Here is a 16,997-nt window from a genome sequence, read left to right as displayed (position 1 = left end):
AAAATATACCAAGCAAGAAAAACTTGTGTTTTCCAGTCTAGCCTGTTGGGGCACCATGCCCTGTCTCCAATGTCCACCCTTATCATTCCCTGGGGATCTTTCTAGAAGTTATCCTATTTTAATTTATTTCTAAATTAATCATGTAGTGGTCAGACAAAATAACATCCTCCTTGAAAAATATAGAATTTTTATTTTAGAGCCGATTATGTCAATTGTTTTCCTAGCTATTCCAAATATCATTGAAAAGAATGGGAAATTTCTAATCAAAGGAATCTCAATTCTCTATCTCCCTGTTGTAGAATCTAACCATGCTTTTCAATGATGAGGCATTTTCATTAATTTTTGAATCTTTGCATTATCAACAATTGCATGAAATATATTGAAATATCCTACGATGGTGAAGAATTATCAATTTATCTTTGTATCCCTATGAATGAAATTTTTATATGAGAAGCTATTTAATAAGCTGCATACATATTATCTATATGTTTCTGGTGAGTTAAAATTGGTCTGCATACTGCTCCTGTATAACTCTCTTGTTTATAAATATAATCTTTCCAATATTAATCCAATTATTCTATTTTTCCTTCTTTTTGTATTTTATCAGAATATGTTTTAGTAATCTTCATACCTTTCCATATAATGTTGCAGATTTATTCTTACAAAATAACATAGAGTTCAATTTTTATTTTGTTTTGCACTCAGTGCAATGAATTTTATTTTCAGTCTTACAAGTTTAGGCTATTTATATTTTTTGTGATTTTTACTATGTTAAGGTTGATCCCACCATCTTCCCTTTTGCTTTCTATTTGTTATTTTTTCTCATGCCTCTTTTTTCCCTTCCTTGTCTTTTATAAGTTATCATTCCCGATTTTAAGTTTACTTCTACTAATTCTAGTTTCTAGCTTCAATTGGTCTAGAAAGTATAAACTTTATTTCTATTACTGTAATGGTTGTCCCTAAAACTTATCCTGCACACTTAATAAATTAAGACCAAATAGAAAATCACAGCCACGGAGTCAATTCTGACTCACAGCAATCCTATGTAGGGCTTTTGAGATTATAAATCTTTCTGGTAGCAGACAGCTTCCTTTTACTCTTCTATAATGCCATCAGGGCTCCTTTAACAAAGTAAAGTTGCTATCAAATCCTCTTCCTAAGTAGAAGGATGTTAAAGATTTAAAGTCTATCATATTTAATCGTGATCTATGTTAATTCTGTTCTGTGTATTTAGTTCTGACCTTTTTGAAAATCCTGAATAAATTAGAATTTTATCAATATTATTTGTTTCAATCAATATGTGTCTATATTTACGTAAATGTTCCTCACTTCTCTTGTTTACCATCCCTTTGCACTTCAAACTTTCCTTTGGAATTTTATTTATGGCAGTAGCACCTTTTTTTATAAGTGAGCTGAGCAAAGATCTATTGATGAAAACACTCATCTTTTCTCTATCTGACAATGTCTCCATACATCGTCCTTCCTGATAGTTTTGCTTAGCACATATTGTAAACCATTTGTTATGTACTTTGAGCACTTTAAATGTGCTTTCAACATCCCTTTGTCTTCCACTGTCGGGGTGGGTAAATCATCACTCATTTCTAGCGGAGCTATCATTTACCTCTGATTGCTTTCCTTATTCTATCATTTACCTCTGATTGCTTTCCTTATTTTCTGTTTGCCTTTGCTCTGTTGCAGTGGGTTGAAATGGAAATTTCTCTTTATTGTGAAATGGTTCTAGGACACATGGATTATTTTTTGGTTGTTTTATTTGCTAGTTCTGACATTATATTATAAAACATTGTTCTACTTAATTTCTTATAGTCTTTCCTTCTTTTTAAATTTATTTTTGAAATCATTTTATTGGGGGTTCGTACAACTTTTATCACAATCCATTCATACATCCATGGTGTCAAGCACATTTGTGCATTTGTTGCTACCATCATTCTCAAAACATTTGTTTTCACCATTGAGTTGATTCATAATGGTGACCTCATGTGTGTGAAGGTAAAATTCTATTCTATAGGATTTTTTATGGTGATTTTTGGAAGTGGATCATCAGGACTTTTTCTAAAGTACCTCTATATGAATTGGAACTAACGATCTTTGGATTAGCAGATGAGTATGTTAACTATTTGTATTACATGGAAACTACATATGTATTTTGTTCATCTGATTACAATACCCAAGCTATGGTATTTTCTATCCCCTCGTATGCATGTGAAAGTTGGCCAGTGAACATGGGAAACCAAAGAAAAAATGTATTTGAATTATGTTGCTAAGAATATTGAAAGCATGATGTACTGCCAAAAGAACACACAGGTCTATTTTGGAAGAAGTAAATCAGAATGCTACTTAGAGGCAAAGATGATGACACCGTTTCATGCACCATGGACATGTGTCCAGGAGAAACCATGCCCTGGAAAAGGAATCACGCTTGGTAAAGTTGTGGAGCAGTAAAAAAAGGTAGATCTACAAGATGCATTGGTACAGTGACTGCATCAATGGGCTCAAAGAGAAGAACAATCGCAAGGATGCACAGGACATAACAGTGTTTTGTATTGTACGTAATGTCGCTATGAGTCGACACCTAACAACAGGCAGGCTCTCTCCCTTGTTTCTTGGGAGACTGGATTAGATTTCATGACCTGGGAGCAGAAGCTTCCTTTGCATTTGTGTTTATCCTTAGAGTAGTGGACTCATACAATGTTTGCCTTTTGTGGCAAACTTCACTCAGCATAATCATTTTCACGTCCATCCATGGCATGAGTGTTTCATGGTTTCACTGTGTGTTTTAGAGATATCTAATATTCCATTGTGTGTACATACCTAATTTCTTTATCCATTCTTCTACCGGTGGACATTTGAAGCCATGGTACTTTTGATCTTTATATATATATATATATATATATATGAAAGCTGGACAATTGACAAAGAAACTTGATTAATTAATGTATTTTAATTATTATGAAGGGAAAGAATGACTATACCATGGACTATCAGAAAGAATAAAATAAAATAAACCAGTCTTGAAGAAACACAGTCAGAATGTGCCTTAGAAACAAGGCAGACAAGATTTTATCTCAGGTACTTTGGACATACACATGGGGGACTATTCTCTAAAGAGGGAATAGTGAGGAGGACTTGAAGCACTTGCTGATGAAGATCACAGATTACAGACTTGAGTAGGGATTACAATTCAATGATAAGATAAAAGTCCTTACAACTGAACCATTAGGTCACATTGTAATAAATGGTGAAACGTTTGAGGGTTGTCAAGGTTTTGCCTTGCTTGGATCCACAATCACTGCTTCTGGAAACAGCAGTACAGGGAGGAAAACGTGTATTGCATTGGGTAAATCTGCTGCACCAGACCTTTTTAGAGTATTTAAAAGCAAGGATGTTACTTTGAGGACGAAGACGTGCCTGACACAGCCATAGTATTTTCCATCGCCTCATATGCCTGTGAGAGTTGGACATTGAATAAGGAAGACTGAAGAAGCATGAATGCATTACATTAATACAATGTGGTGCTGGAGAAGAATATCGAAAGTACCATGGATTGCTCAAAGGACAAACCAATCTATATTGGAAAATCACAGAGTTCTCTATGGAGGCAAGGATGTGGAGATTTTATCTTACATGCTTTGGGCATATTGACAGGAGAGACGAGTCCCTAGAGAAGGACTACATGCTTGATAAAGTGGAGGGGCGGTGAAGGAGAAGACGACCTTCAAGGAGATGGTTGTCACAATGGGCTCCGGCATAGGAATGTCAGAATGGTGCAGGACCATGCAGTGTTTCCTTCGGTTGTGCATTGAGTTGCTGTGAGTTATAGCTGACTTGCGGGCATCTAACAAGACCATTCTTCAGAAAAAGGCATCATGGTTGGTCAGCAGGTATGAAACGGAATGACTCAACACGTGACGAGAACCATGGACTCGAACATAGCAATGATTTTGGGAAGAGCACAAGAATTAGTAGTAGTGCATACTATTTTGAACATATGGGTTGTATGAATCAGAACCAATTCAAATAACCTAACAACAATATTAAAAATACTCTTAGAACTTATGAGATGTTAATAGCAAAGATATTGAAAGTGATAGAATATAAGATGTATATATTGACACTGAAGTATGTTATCTGTGGGGGTTAAGACTGGCTAAGGGTCATAGTTGACTAATCAAAATTAGTTTTTAAATCTCTGCTATGATTATAATGACAGTGATTATGATGACATTTTAATTGTTTACTTCTGAAAGTAGGAATAGGTTTTGCTTAAATGTTTGAATCCCAATGAATAAAACAATGAGATATAAGAACAAGAAAGAACATTTTGCTTATTTGGGGGTGGATTTAAAATAATTCTACTCCGTAGAATACAGCTGTTCAAATTCATGAAGATTTTATTCCAGGAAGAAAAACAATGGAGCTGTTATTTTGGATAAAGCCTTCAAAGCAGCTACCAACGACCATGCTCACTCTCCTCTCATCACTCCTTTTATTTGACCCAAAGGGATTCTATGTATAAGACACATTTGGTAAATGTTTGTCACTGCTCATTAGTCTTTGGGTGCTAGCAATGTGCCCTCATTCATTTATCAGTGATGGTAAGTTGCTCTGACATTTCCCTCAAGAGAGCCATGTCTCATCCTCAGAGCGACAAGACAGGCACTCAGAAAGGATTGCATACATTTCTTGAGCCCCCTTGGCTTTGTGCAAAATCCAAATGAGAACTGTCTCTGCATACTTTATTATTCCCCGGGGTTCATTTCAAGCATTCTGAAGCTGTTGCATAGTGTGCCAACGTGTAGTTTCTTTACGAGTTGTGATCATTTTAAATAATGGTATGTATGAAGCAGTTTCCAAAACATCATGGAAACATCTCATTGTCTTTCAACTTTTTCCGCGAACTTTTTGAAACTCCTTTCTACAACAGGGTCCCCTCCCACTGAATGGCTAAAATAGACTGACTGTTGACTGCTGCTTTGAACTGCCACAGTATTTTAGGATTTCTTGGGAGAAGCATGAACTCTTAGAATGCAATACTCTACTCAATTATTTACTTACAACTCAGTAAGCCAACTAAAAACATAATTCAGAGCTCTGGACATCTCAACAAATGCAAAGTAAGGCAGTGGATTAGATAACATGAGGAACAAGGAGGAATGCAATATTGTTACTTTGGTTTCTATGCCCAAGGATACTAGATGTTTACCTCTGAGTATTTCTTGAAGCTGCACAAATAAGAATCGCTTGCTCAAAGACATGCAGTAACTGTCTTGGTATACCTACACGCATTATTAATGTACTCTTTATTGATTGATTGATTGTATTTGTTAAAATTGTGTAGAGAAGACTGGGCACTACAAAGGAACAATTTATCTTTTAAAGAGAGAAAAGCAAATTTAACAACTTATGCCATCAGTAAAGATTCTTTAAAGCTTTCTTGCTTTCTAAATTAAAGCCTCATTTAATTTTCTCATCTTACCCACTACCACCCTTCCATTCTGAATCAAAGAAGCACTATTTCTCCCAAGATTTATCAGTCTATGTACCTCCTACCCTCCATCTCTTTCTGTTGCTGTTCTAGCATTGTTCTCAACACTTTTCCCCCTATAAATTCTTGTTCCTTCAATTATGTATCTTGAGTTTGCTGCTCTAAGAGAATATTCCACCATGCCTATAAAAATCTTCCAACTACTCCCTTGCTTAAGGGCCCATGTAGTGCACACAGTCTCTGCTTTGCTACTAATCTAAAGGTGTGGGGTTTGAGCCCCCTCCACACCTCCATGGAAGAAAGTGCTGGTAATCTGCTTCCATGAAGATTAATGTCAAGAAAACTCTGTGGAGCAATTCTACTTTGCAATACATGTGATTGCCTTGTGTCAGAAGTAACTCAATACTAGTTAGTTTGGGTATGCTCAGAAATAAATGTTTCCCTCGACCTTTCTACCTCCTAGAGCAGTTATACTTCAGCTCTGCTTCGTTTACAGCAACATTCTGAAATAAGTCTCCCAATAATTCCTACCAATACTTTACACTTTAGCTGGATATTACACAGTGATCTACCCAACTCAGTGTCAAGTTGAGTCCAATCCACAGGGACCCTTGGATGAAGTAGAATTTCTCTTGGGATCCACTAGGACATAAGAGAACTACTCGGGGCCATTCTCTCTCCACAAGCAAATTGCCTCCTCTTTTCCCAACAGCAGCTGGTTGGCTCAGTCTGTTGACCTTTCAGGTCACAGCCCACCACTTAACCCACTGTGCCACGGAGTCTCCTCAAACGGCTCACTCAGTTTTCAACCCTGACCATCAAATTGCAAAGTTCCACGGACTTTTCTGACTTGCCCTCATTCTTCAATTCAGAGAAGCCCTTCCTTATAAAGTACCATGATAAATATTAGAACCAAAACATTTAGGGTTGCAGTTTTCTCTACAACTACATACAGGCATAGTTTTATTAATAATATCATTTCTCTCTTGAGCAGTCTTCACTGGCTCTGAAATTAAGTCATCATCTGAACCTGACTTACACGACCTTCCACATGACAATCTCCATCAATCCCTTCAGACTTCATGCAGGTTTCGAGCCCTGCTTAACATTTCTTTTACTCTCCAAATGCTTTAGACCTTTTGCTTTTGCTGCAGCTTCCTTCATATGGTTACTTCCACTTTGAATTTTTCCACTCTTCTTTTCCACCCCTACCCCTCCCCTTTATATGACAAGGGCTATGCCTCAGGTTTCTTAAAGCTGCTAATGCAGAAATGCCACAGAGTGGCTTTAATGAACAGATTTTAATTTCTTTTTCTTGACGAGGAGTCTAGAAGTTCAGATTGAGGGCACCAACTTTAGGGAACTTTGTCTGTGTGAGCCCTGGGCAAGGTTTGACCTGTTCTTGTAGTTCCATTCCTGGGTTTCCTGGAGATTGTCCCCGGTGTGTACCCTCCCCTCCCTTAGGACTTGCCTGCTGGCTTCTATGTGCCTGGTGTGCTCTTCCAATATCTCAGAGGGACTTGTTTAAACTCACCCTACTTAATACAGGCTCCCCAACCTAACCAAGAATGTCCTATTCCCATACGGGATGATGGCCAAATGTTTCAAAAAATGCTAAACCCATGGCCATCTAGTTGAATCTGCCTGAGAGCACCCCCTAGGATGGTGTAGGAAGGTCCTTTAGGGCTGCCAAGGCTCTGGTTTTCTGCCAAGGGAAAAGGAGAAGGAACAAAAAGGGGCAGGTCCCCAAGGAGATCAGTAAACTCAGTAGCTGTGACAATGGACTTGAGAATGGGCAGGCTCTGGCTGTGTTTTGTTCTGCTGTACACAGGGTCATTGAGGGTGGGAATTGAGTCGACAGCACCAAACTCTCACAATCTTTATGGAAACCGACTGCCAGATCTTGTGTCCTCGGGCTTCTGTTGGGCTTGAGCTGTTTATCTTTCAGTTAACTATCAAGCATTTTACCTCTGCACCACCGGGGCTCCTATCTCTGCGTCAGGATTGACAACACATGTTCTGAGGGGTATAATTTAATCTCCAACAGTCCATTTCAAATTTGGCTTCCTCATCAAACATTCTCCTGACTACTGCTAAAACTGCAAGTCATTCCTTAAAATCTCATCAACACTTCTGTGTATCTCTTTTAAGATAATGGCTGCTCACTACATTTTTAGAATCTAACATTTATTTTATGTAAACCACCACTCACCCAACGAGAGTACAAGTTGTAAGTGTAAAGGGACAGTAAATATCCGCTATTCCTTTTTATGAGTCTTGTGTAGCAATAACCATTGTGATTTATGCTTTAGTAAACTTTAGTTGCTGGTAAATTGCTTACACGGAGATTGTTTGTCTCTAGCAACTAGCTAAGGCTTAAAGTTTTCCTATATGTGCCTCAGTTCTCCGTCTAGTGAGCTTACCAATTGACGCGGTTTCACAGCTTAACTCAGTTTTTGCCAGCTCTTACTGCTTGCAGCCAGTTTAGCCTGATTCTGAAACTGGAAAACAGAAAATAAAGATTAATTCTAAATAGATTTATCTATTTATTAATAAAAAATAAAATGTATGTACTGTATGAGCAAAGTCCTTCATGTTATTTTTTGTACAGATTCTTCATAAAAATCCATGGACTCTTCCACACAAATGAAAATATACTGATTATTTGATTTGTTTAGGAACGTTGACATAAATGTTGTCATTTCCAAATATCATGTAATTATAAATATATTTTCTTTATCTACAGTTCACTTAATCCAGCATTTTCACAAATTAACCCTGTGGTAAAATATTTTAAAACTAATCACATTAAGACTTAAATAATCCATTATAAAAGTTTTAACAACTTTGTTTTCTTCACCGGCTTTATTATTTTACATAATAACATTTCTTCCTAAAGGTCAGGTCTCTTTCCTATTAGAGGAAATTTACATACTGATCTATTTTTACCTGATTCCTATTTATTAATGAACAGCTGGTATGCGAAATCTAAATGATTAACACAAAACTGACTTTCTTTCAGGTCATCACAAGTGACAAAAAGTTGATATAAAAATTAGATACCCTTTGATTATGTTGTGTTAGAATTATCTGTAACTTGATATTATTTCCAGTCTATTCCTTAGGGATTTATCACTCTAAAATGTACTTACCAGTATAAGTTAATTGTACAAAAGACCAAAAACCAAATGATTTCTATAATGCAATTTACAGTCACTGTGTGTGTATTTGACTTTTAGTTCAACTTTCAATGTCTTTTAATTGTCTTTAGAATTGTCAAAAGGAAAAACAAAAGCTGAAATTTTCTAATCAGCCTGGAAATAAAATCTGTAGTGGGTATTTTTCTTAATCTATTTTGCTTATGTGACTCTATCTCAATTTATCCTAAATGGAAAAAGTGATAATAATTATTGGACAAGGTTTTAAGAGGCAAGGGAAGGAAAGCATATTCCGGAAAGTCGCGGAGGCCTTTCTTACCCAGGAGGACGTTGGAGGTCTTCTGACCACACTCTGAGCTTGGCATTGTTTCATCCCCAGGCCTCTTTCCAGTTCCGAAAATTTGCCCATTTTGCTAGGCAAATTCTTGTTTGTAAGAACACTAGATGCTCATTTTCGACAGTAAGCGAGCATGGGAATCTTTAAAAGGCTTTCAACATACTATCTCATCTTTGGCAAAACTGAAGTGGACTGTGCCTTAATTTCCCTTTTATCTTCTCTCTTGAAGAAAAACTTGAAGGCACACCAGCATCAAAGAAAGCGCCTGGTGAGTTTGTGAGCTATTGTTTTTGATTTTTTTTTTAATTCCTCTGTGTATATTTATTTATTTTATTTTTTTAACATTTTATTGGGGGCTCATACAACTGTTATCCCAATCCATACACACATCAATTGTGTAAAGCACATTTGTACATCGTTTCTCAAAACATTTTCTCTCCACTTAAACCCCCGACATTAGGTCATTTTTCCCCTCCCTCCCCGCTCCCCCCTCCCTCATGAGCCCTCGATAGTTTATAAATGGATATTTTATCATATATTGCCCTGTCCGACGTCTCCCCTCACCCACCTTTCGGCTGTCTGTCCCCCAGGGAGGAGGTCACACACATTTCCATGTAATCGGTTCCCTCTTTCCTACCCACTCTCCCTTTACCCTCCCTGTTTCGCCACTCACACCACTGGTCCTGCAGGGCTCATCCGCCCTGGATTCCCTGGATTTTCAGTTCCTATCTGTACCAGTGTACATCCTCTGGTCTAGCCAGACTTGCAAGATCGAATTCGAGTCATGGTAGCGGGAGCGGGGAGGAAACATTTAGGACCTAGAGGAAAGTTGTATTTCTCATCATTGTTACATCGCACCCTGACTGGCTCATCTTTGGCTCATTCATAGTTTTCTCTCAAAGCTATATTGTTTCTCTGGTTGTTTTATGTAACTATTCTTGATCTAATTCTCAGCTTGTCCAAAAGAACATTTATGTGGTAGATTTATTCTTTTTTAAGAAATAGCTTTTTGTATAGTTTTTGCTGGGTATTATATATAGCCTTGCACACTGAAGATGCTAGTTGGACACTGATTTATTGCCAGTAATAATTAGATGCATTTACTAGCCAATATGCTTACAGGAAAAATTCTCCCAAGCTGTCATTTCATCAAATGTTATTAGGATGCCCTTTCTGCACACCAGAAAGACCAAAGGCGTGTTCAAATAATGAGGGTGACAGGATATTTTTGGAAAGATCTCACTTACAGTAACAGAAGTAGCAGGGAGGGATGCAGGAAGGAAGATCTCCAGCCCCACAAAAGAGTGGCTGGCAGTCAGAAAATTTGGAGAAAGCTAGAACTATGATCTTGAGCAATTTTTTAAGGACGAAGTTTCTTTATCTGTAAATTTGAGTTTGAACTAACTCTATGAATATTCCGTTAAGGCTTCATGGCCTCCTGATTTAAGCTTGGTGTATAATAGATAGTCTATAATAGATAGTCTCTACTGTGCTTTTGAACTTGCCCACGGACAAAAAGAGTTCTGTGGCAATGCTTAGAATAAAATAAGGGGAAGGAAAATACCATATTTTTGCACAGACAATGCATGCATTATATGGTTTTTGCACTCTGTGTTAGATTCCTGTTATGTTCCTATGTGTATCATGCACATTGTATGACTGTACATGTTATTTATCTGTGTTATTTGTTTAAAAAATATGGTGCTACTATGAGAAAAGGTTCAAGAGGAATGGTACCTGAGTCTTAAGAAATGAAAGTTGAGATTTATATTGATTTTAAAATACAGTTTTGAATACCAGATATTTAGGTGTTTTTACAATTACTTGTTAGGAACAATACCTGTCAATATTTTTGTCTTCTTGGGGAAAATGCTTCTCAAATTTTAATGTATAAACAGTGTGCCTGGCAATTTTATTAAACTACAGAAAGACAGAAAGGTGTAACAATCTTCCAAGACAGGTTGCTACTGCTGGTGGTCCCTGAATTGTCCTTTGCGTAATAGAGTTCAAAAGCCCACTGAGGATCTGATGAAAACTATAAGCCTGCATTTCTATAAAACACACCCGTATGTTTACACACACACACCTTACCATTTCAGGGTGTCACAGAACGTTCCCCCCAAAATACATCTGTGGACTACAGTTACTAACTTCCAACCTTAAGATAAAAGACAGAAAAAAAAGAACTCAAATGCACAGCTTCAATTCCCCTCCCCAGATAATCCCACGGTATGTCTGATTAAGTAGAGCTGTCTGTGAGCCAGAAGGTCAGAATCAAGAACACGGGATGCCAGTTTGCTGCTATTCTTTCTTTCTTTTTTTTTTTTTTTTGCTGCTATTCTTTCATGGCCAAAATAATCATTAAAAAGTTACGTCCTTGAAAAAAAGGTAGAATTATTTTAGCCAAAGGGCTCATCATATAGCCAGATGATAATATGATGACAACAAATAACTTTTCTCAATAAGTATGTGTGTCAGCCAGCCATAGGCCTGCAGCACTCTAAGGCAGTTCTCCAACTTGACCAATAGCCTCTAGCCCGCCTCGTGCACTTCTTTCACGAGTTCTCTTCCACCTCTCGCTCTTGACTATTAAATGTTGTAGTGAGAGTCTGCTCAGACTCTGAGTAAGAACTTTAGTGTAAGTTCATTACAAGAAGGGTAAGTAAATCTCGCTTCTTCCATATTGTACATCTGTTTTGGCATCCTTAGTCCCATGTATATTTGTATAAAAACTGTCAATGTCCAAGCTATTCACTTTTGTATTTTTGTATACTAGAAGAAACTGAAGATACATCCTCCACAAAGAAGCAAAAAAGTAAGTTTATGATTAGACTGAAAGTGTTGGTTCGTTGTATATGAAAGATGTAACATATGAATTTAAACCTGAGACACTCTTAAGGTGGCAAGTATTTCAGGAAAAAGATTTCTAGCTCAGACATGAGATATTACTTGAAAGTAGGTCATTTATATTTCAGAGAAAAGTTTCTCACATTTTATGTCAGGCAAGAGGCACTTATTTGGAAGAATTACAAAGTAATGACCGAAGTGGCATTTACTGCAAACCATTCTGCATAGTTCTGATCCCGAGCACTCGAGCAGAATCTGTGTTTAAATGTGTGTTACTGTCGGCTTTATAATAGGAGAACTGAAGTGATATGCTGAACTTTTTATATCAAATAGAAAAAAGTTAGAATTAAGCCTCAGGATTGAATTGCTTAGAAACTCCTTTTTCAGATTGAAAGTACTTTTTGATTTTCCCCCCAGACATATCACAGGCTCTTAACGCACAATCTTTGGGACAGTTAATTTTAGAATGCAATCAGTGTTCACATGCAATTGCAAAATTCATTGTCCCAGACACCACCGTATTCTAGTACTTCAAAATGAAACATTTTCTTCAAATGATAAACTGATATATGCATTAAATAAAATTATTGCTGGACAGACTAAAGGAAGCAAGTTTTGAAATAGGTAGAGCTGGGTTTTTTCCACACATAATGATTTTAACGTGAAGAACTAGCCATTAATCTGAGGACTTTATGTCAATAATGTTCTCTAGGTCTGCAAAAATTCTAAAATGTACTTCTACAGGAAATTATTTAAAAGCCTCCGACCATAGCAACTTTCTTCTGCTGTACAATAATCATTCAGTTATTTATTTTCAAAATACTTATTGAGTGCCTACTATGTTCCAAATACTGTCCTAGATTCTGTGTCTACCTCAACAGGTAAGAAAGATGCACATTAGAATCCTCAAAAAATCAAATTTTGAGAAGTCGGCAGAGCCTTGGGACCCTACTGCGTGCTGCTGGGGAATCCACAAGAACAAGCGGTAGAGGCCACTCCGCAGCCTCGCTTCCGTTAGTCAGCACTGCTTGCCCTATTGTTAACCCACTGCTAACCACTTGGGGTGATCACATAAACACATGAAATCTCTTCCTTCCTAAATAAACACTAAAGCATAAATCACAATTCTAGTAAAAATGTACGAATAGCTTATGTTAGCTTGGGATTTTATGTAATAATCCTGATTTGCATCTAGAGGCACTTATCCCAAGAGAAAGATGTCATGCTTGGCAAAGTAGAGGGCCATTCAAAAGGAGGAGGCCCTCAATGAAATTGATCGACACAGTGGCTGCACCAATGGTCTTACAGTGTGGAGGAGGCAGAGCCCTGGGCAGCCCGCCCTGCTGTTGTGCACGAAGTCATTGTGAGTCAGACTGGTGCCGACTTCTGATCAGGTTCAGCTAAGAAACTTAAAACCAAACTCACCGTCATCGAGTGGATGCTGATTCAAAGGGACCCTACTGGACAGGGTAGAACTGCCTCTGCAAGTTCCCAAGACTGTAGCTCTTTACGAGAACAGAAAGCCCTGTCTTTCTTCCCCTGAGTGGCTGGTGATTTCAAGCTAGGCACCTTTCCGTAAGCCACCCTATGCATAACCACTATGGCACCAGAGCTGCTTCAGCTGACAGGTGTCCGGCAATTATGAGTCAGAATCACTCCATGGAAGTGAGTTTGGTTGAATGAATGGACTCCTCACCTTGTGGCACTGGCTCTATCAGTCCTCATTCAGGCAGACCCAGCTTTTTCACCATGTGCTGAGGCCCCTCTGGACAGCAGCCCTCCTATGCCTAGAAACACAAAGGGAAGTCTTTGTTTTTTAAATCATTTTATTAGAGGTTCATACAACTCTTATCACAATCCATACATACATCAATTGTGTAAAGCACATTTGTACATTCATTGCCCTCATCATTCTCAAAACATTTCCTCTCCACTTAAGCCCCTGTCATTAGGTCTTCATTTTTCCCCTCGCTCCTCCCGCCCTCATGAGCCCTTGATAATTTATAAGTTGGTATTTTGTCATATGCCTTTATTTGAGGCTTGAACATAATGGAAACAAACGATGCGGAGAGGAGAACTAAATGCATGAGTTCTCCACACGACTTTCATCCCTGAAAGCTTAGTGATTAATCAGGGTCAGGTGCTACCCATGTTTTGTTCCATGACACTTCACGAAGCCCTAGTTTCTTGGGAGGACGGCTGGCTTCCTCATCTCCCGCATACCTTCACACAACTTCCCATTGTCTTTCTCATTCCTGGGCACGCGCAGAAAGTCTGTGGTTGATTGATAGAATGTCAAGAACGGGCTAGAAAGTCCTGAAGAGCCAGTAGACATCTGTGATGTTGAGGGGAGAACAAACTCACCCTTCTGCGGGGGGGGGGGCTTCCTGATTCCAGAGCTCAGGTGCAGACCCTAGGCCCTAGCTTCTCCTGCAGGGTTAACTCTTTTTCAGTGTTGTTTTCCTCTCTGACAGCACAGCACAGCACACCTGGGAGCATTGTCCCAGAGTCCCTCCACTTCCCTCCAGGAGAGCTCTTGAACTTTAGAAATCGTAAGGCATTTTTTCCATTAAGAAACACTTAAACGTTTCCTGCTTTACATATTGATGAGCCCATGATACCATGTAAGCCTCTTTGAATATTACGTATACAGATAGATCGAAAATAACTGAGGACTTTAGCACTCTATCTCAGGCGATTTATTTATTATCACTCATCCGGTGTGTCTGAAAGCGGTGCACATCAACAGATTCCTGTAAACCGAGCACTTTGACATTATATGCCAGGTCAGTTTTTATTATCTTTCATTAGTACTAGAAGTGCTTCGCACATTTTACCTCATTTCGTCTTCACAACATGTCTATGCAGTTCTGGTTGTTGTCTTGGTTGTATCAGTGGGCACGGAAGACATAGCGAAGGTGAGTATGCGGGTGGTTGCTGGTTCTTTGGCTGTATAACTCTTGCCGGGGTCCATTGCACGGCGTGGGTTTGCTTCCTTTTCCGTCTGTTCCTTTTAACAAGCCACTCTGCTCTATTCCTTAGGTCCCATCAGTTTCTTCCAATGCGTCTACTTGGATGGGTACAACGGCTACGGATTTCAGTTTCCTGTCACTCCTGCACACCGCCCTGGAGAAAACTCTGGCAACCCAAGTTCTCCCAGGCAGAAGCATCAAGGACAATAAACACATAAGCCCAGCCCTTCCACATAATTACGATTTTGAAAACGCGGTCTTATGCCTATTGCAGCAAAGGCGATTGAAATTATGTGTGAATTCACGATCCAGGGAATTTCTTTGAGAGTTTTCTGCACTTCTCCTGTGTGGAGAGAGAGGGGTTGGAATTAGTGATACTGAAATAATTCTTTCCGGTCCGGTCCTCAAAAATCTTTGTGTGGGTGTGTTTATTGCTGGTCAGTGGTGCTGATATTTTTCTATTGCCATTCACCATAGGGTTGTATACAATTTAATGTTTACTTAATAAGGTCCTTTTCCAGGTAATTGGTACAATTACAAAATGAAACTCTGGCCTCCGTTAGATGTTAATTTTTAACTGATAACCTAGACTGTGGTCTAAATGTAAAAGCACAAGAAAACCAAAAGAAAATCATAAACACAATTGCTCAGATGGGAATTAGAGAGGTTTTACTAGAAAATTGAATCTAATGTCTTAGTTTTATTGATGCCTGTTTCTAGCTTAATTGTGGATGTATTCTAAGAATGTGCAACAGTTGTACCAAAGCCTGTTATAACTTCTTTATGATGCTCTCTTAGAGCTCAAAATATCACTCAAAATTAGATGTGATGAGACGGAGAAGAATGTTTGATGGATTTTTCTCTAAGATCTGTCAAATGGCAATCAGGCCATTCACGCCAGTGTAAACACACTATCCCAATAGGCAGGAACATTAATCATTTATTTAAAATACAATCAAGTGAAATGGGGAATTGTAGATTTTTCCAACCTGTGCCCTGACATAACCTGGGTGAGATTTTATATTACTCACTAAATTTGAGTGATAGATGCAGACATATTTCATTAACTTCAATATATTTTCAAAGGAGCTAGTGAAGATTTATTTCTCCACATAGGAAAACTGTGAATGCCATCAATGTTTGAAAAACTGTTATCCATGAATGACTTCATGAGAAGTCTTGCCTTTGTTTTACATGCCAATAGCATGGATGACAAATGTTGACCTACTAGACAACGTGTCACTGGGAAAGAGTAGTATGGTCTTGTCATTCTTTCATCTCCTCAGTGATATACATGCACTCCAGTTTATTCACCTTATTGTTCTATCATCTCTGAAGTCATGTCACTCTGACTTTTGTCATATTTAGAGTTGCAACTCAACTCAGTAACACAAGAGATAATTTGTTATCCTTTTTGCTATTCTATTTGTCTAGAGCCAATACTAGCCACGTGATTCATTGTCAAGGACTGCGCTGCCAAGGTTCTTTAGGTGCAAAATACAGAACAATGTTTTACTAAAAACCATTGGGCTAGCACATCAGTGACACATTCATTCTTAATAATGGATTTTCTGTGACTTTTGTGAGTAGAGATGGTTTAAACCAGATTCTGGTGGACCAGGTTCATGCCACAAAAGCCAACATTACAATGATCCAAGATAAGCGACACTATTTCTGGGGGGACCTAGAAGTGTTTAACTTCCAGACTGACTAGACAGTGACGTCCATAAGATCTTAAGATGTCTCTCCACATTGCAGTGGACACATGAGTAGGACAGTGGAAACATCATTCCTCACCTCCTCCCTTTGTTCATCTAATGGGTAAAAGCCTGGAGAGAAGTATGACACTGTTTTAGATTTCACGAAACTCAATGGTTTATCCATTCAGGTTTTCATTCAATGACCACTTCTTGAGTATTTATTCTTTCTAGGACATTGTTCAAGGCACTGAACTATAGAATAAAAAAGATCAAAAGGGAATTTTATGCTCAGTGCCACTATCCACACAGTGTGTGACTTTGACCTTGAATAATGTACTAAACATACTTTGTCTGATTCCCAATGTGTCACATAGGGGTTTCAAGATAAAGAACTTGGTATCTGAAAGAAGTACTATGAAGACTATGACAAATACCTTATTATGGATGTGACATTGAAATAAGTTTCAAATTAGTACTTTT

General features: G+C 38.2%; 1 long non-coding RNA gene across 1 annotated transcript; it reads left to right on the top strand.

Annotated features, from left to right (window-relative positions):
- Positions 1 to 9,187: 9,187 nt before the first annotated feature.
- Positions 9,188 to 16,008, top strand: LOC123522224. Its single transcript, XR_006680508.1, has 3 exons — positions 9,188 to 9,266; positions 11,775 to 11,813; positions 14,888 to 16,008. It is a non-coding gene; the product is annotated as an uncharacterized LOC123522224 (long non-coding RNA).
- Positions 16,009 to 16,997: the final 989 nt, after the last annotated feature.

This window comes from Echinops telfairi, unplaced genomic scaffold, assembly GCF_000313985.2.
Source record: "Echinops telfairi isolate 266 unplaced genomic scaffold, ASM31398v2 ScPeMD7_3533;HRSCAF=4204_0, whole genome shotgun sequence".
NCBI lineage: Eukaryota > Metazoa > Chordata > Mammalia > Afrosoricida > Tenrecidae > Echinops > Echinops telfairi.
Note: the sequence above shows the minus strand (reverse complement) of the source record. Positions and strands in the feature narration are given on the sequence as shown.